The sequence below is a fragment of the Schistocerca piceifrons genome, unplaced genomic scaffold (genome assembly GCF_021461385.2).
Source record: "Schistocerca piceifrons isolate TAMUIC-IGC-003096 unplaced genomic scaffold, iqSchPice1.1 HiC_scaffold_936, whole genome shotgun sequence".
Classification (NCBI taxonomy): Eukaryota; Metazoa; Arthropoda; class Insecta; order Orthoptera; family Acrididae; genus Schistocerca; species Schistocerca piceifrons.
The window spans coordinates 2,958,043-2,961,221 of record NW_025729208.1 but is presented as its reverse complement, the minus strand read 5'-3'; the positions used below and the strand labels follow the sequence as shown (position 1 = coordinate 2,961,221).

Genomic DNA, 3,179 nt, shown 5'->3' with positions numbered 1-3,179 from the left:
GGACGTTTGGTGGAAGTACCGGTCGAAGGCTGGGAGGTCGAGGGACGGAGGAAGTCTGCACGGGATGGTTCCTTCTTGAAGGCCCGTGCATCTGACTTCGGGGTCTTCGACTGAGCAGAAGCTGAGGAAGTGGCTGGTGTCTGTGGGGTGATGGGAGGAAGAGGAGACGTCGACCGCGCGATCTTAGCACTGGCCGAACGGACGACCGTGGTGCTGAAGGTCAGATCGCATGTCTGGGTTGCTACCTCCCGGGTAGTCCGTGGAGAGGCGAGGACAGTGCTGTATTTCCCCGCTGGGAGCAGCGTGGGCTTCCTACTAGCCAATAGCTTGCAAGCAGCCGAGGTGGACACTTTCTCTTTGACTCGAATTTCCTGGATACAGCGTTCTTCCTTATAGACAGGACAGTCGCGGGAGGATGCGGCATGGTCACCCTGACAGTTCACACAACGAGGAGACGGAGGTGGACAGTCACCCTCATGGGCATCCCTGCCACAAGTGACACATTTAGCCGCATTGGAGCAAGACTGTCGTGTGTGATTGAAACGCTGACACTGGTAGCAGCGCGTAGGTGTCGGGACATAGGGGCGAACAGAAATAACCTCGTAGCCCGCCTTGATGCGCGATGGCAGCTTAACACTATCGAAGGTTAAGAAAAGTGTCCGGGTCGGTACAAGGTCATTGTTGACCTTTTTCATGACCCGATGGACAGCCGTCACGCCCTGCTCAGCGAGGAAAGATTGAAGCTCCTCGTCAGTCAATCCGTCGAGAGAGCTACTATAGACTACACCACGAGACAAATTCAAAGTGCGGTGGGCCTCCACCCGGACAGGGAACGTGTACAAGAGTGTGGCCCGAAGCAGTTTTTGTGCCTGAAAGGCACTCTCAGTTTCTAGTAATAAGGTACCGTTACGCAACCTGGTACAAGATTTGACAGATCCGGCTATGGCATCTACGCCCTTCTGAATAACGAAAGGGTTGACAGAGGAAAAATCCTTTCCGTCCTCAGATCGAGAAACTACGAGGAACTGTGGGGCAGGCGGTAGTAGTTTTGTCACTGTTGGCTGGTCACGTTTCCGTTTGTGGGTCGAAGTCGAAAGCGATGGAGTAGAATCCATTGCGGAGGAATCCCCCATGATTGCCAGCGTCTCCGATGGCGCGCTCCTTCCTTGTGGGAACCCTCTCAGAGGGCACTCCCGCCTTAGGTGAATGTTTACACCTCAGGTCACACCTCCCGAGAAACAGACGGAGGGACCAATCGGCATGGTCAGAAGGTATCAGCTCAGGCAATCACCCCTCCCCGGGCCTGGCCTTTACCAGGGGGTACGCGCGTGCCTTACATGTCTACCCAGGGCGGGGACTTACGCGTTACCCCGTCACTGGCTACGCGTGCGAACGCGTGGGTCGGCCTTCAGACACGCACAGGGAGGAAGGAAGAAGAGGAAAAAGAAGAGAGACGGAGAAAGAGGACAGACAGTCTCAAACGCCGAGGCGGAGACCAGAGAAGGCAAGGAGAAGAAGGCAATGAGAAAGCAAGGAGAAGGAGGCAATGAGAAGGCAAGGAGAAGAAGGCAAGGAGAAGAAGGCAAGGAGAAAAAGGCAATGAGAAGGCAAGGAGAAGTCAAGGGAAAGAGTAAGGAAGACAGTGAAGTGGAGAAGAGCAAAGAAAGGAACCAACAAAAGGAAGGAAGAAACGAGAAGTGAAAAACCAAAAAGACCACGATTATAGGTCGTGAAACCGTCCGTCTCCGGACGCAGGCGCTAACTACCCCCATGAGGGGGATGGACTCCTTTTAGTCGCGTCTTACGACAGGCAGGAATACCTCGGGCCTATTCTAATCCCCGGACCCGCAGGGGGGACGGAAGCGTTGTGTGGTACGAGCGCTGAAGCTTTGGAGCGGCTGGCCTGCGGCACCTGGCGCCTGGCGCAGGTTTTGAATTACTTTCGCCCGAGTGCCTGTTCGCTCCGGTGTGGAGCCGTACGACGCCCATCGGCCGTGAGGCCGTTGGACACAGAACGCTGGAACAGGGGCCGTCACACGCCTCAGTCCCGCCTATGCAACTGTCTTGAAAGAGACAGTGGAAACTATGAAAAGATCACCCAGGACGGTGGATCACTCGGCTCGTGGGTCGATGAAGAACGCAGCAAATTGCGCGTCGACATGTGAACTGCAGGACACATGAACATCGACGTTTCGAACGCACATTGCGGTCCATGGATTCCGTTCCCGGGCCACGTCTGGCTGAGGGTCGGCTACGTATACTGAAGCGCGCGGCGTTTGCCCCGCTTCGCAGACCTGGGAGTGTCGCGGCCGCCTGTGGGGCCGGCCACGTCTCCTTAAACGTGCGATGCGCGCCCGTCGCCTGGCGGTTCGCATACCGGTACTTACTCGGTAGCGTGCACAGCCGGCTGGCGGTGTGGCGTGCGACACCTCGTACAACGACCTCAGAGCAGACGAGACTACCCGCTGAATTTAAGCATATTACTAAGCGGAGGAAAACAAACTAACACGGATTCCCCCAGTAAGGGCGAGCAAACAGGGAAGAGTCCAGCACCGAACCCCACAGGCTGCCGCCTGTCGTGGCATGTGGTTTTTGAGAGGGTCCACTACCCCGACGCCTCGCGCCGAGCCCAAGTCCAACTTGAATGAGGCCACGGCCCGTAGAGGGTGCCAGGCCCGTAGCGGCCGGTGCGAGTGTCGGCGGGACCTCTCCTTCGAGTCGGGTTGCTTGAGAGTGCAGCTCCAAGTGGGTGGTAAATTCCATCTAAGACTAAATATGACCACGAGACCGATAGCGAACAAGTACCGTGAGGGAAAGTTGAAAAGAACTTTGAAGAGAGAGTTCAAAAGTACGTGAAACCGTTCTGGGGTAAACGTGAGAAGTCCGAAAGGTCGAACGGGTGAGATTCACGCCCATCCGGCCACTGGCCTCCGCCCTCGGCAGATGGGGCCGGCCGCCGGCACGGAGCAATCCGCGGCGGGGTCGTGTCCGGTTGCCTTTCCACTCGCCGCGGGGTGGGGCCGTTCCTGTATGCGGTGGGCCGCACTTCTCCCTTAGTAGGACGTCGCGACCCGCTGGGTGCCGGCCTACGGCCCGGGTTCGCAGCCTGTCCTACCGCGGGCCTCGGTTCGCGTCTGTTGGGCAGAGCCCCGGTGTCCTGGCTAGCTGCCCGGCGGTAT

General features: G+C 57.6%; 1 non-coding gene across 1 annotated transcript; it reads left to right on the top strand.

Annotated features, from left to right (window-relative positions):
• Positions 1 to 2,095: 2,095 nt before the first annotated feature.
• On the top strand, positions 2,096 to 2,250 carry LOC124771770. Its single transcript, XR_007013484.1, has one exon. It is a non-coding gene; the product is annotated as a 5.8S ribosomal RNA (ribosomal RNA).
• The last annotated feature ends 929 nt before the right edge of the window (positions 2,251 to 3,179 follow it).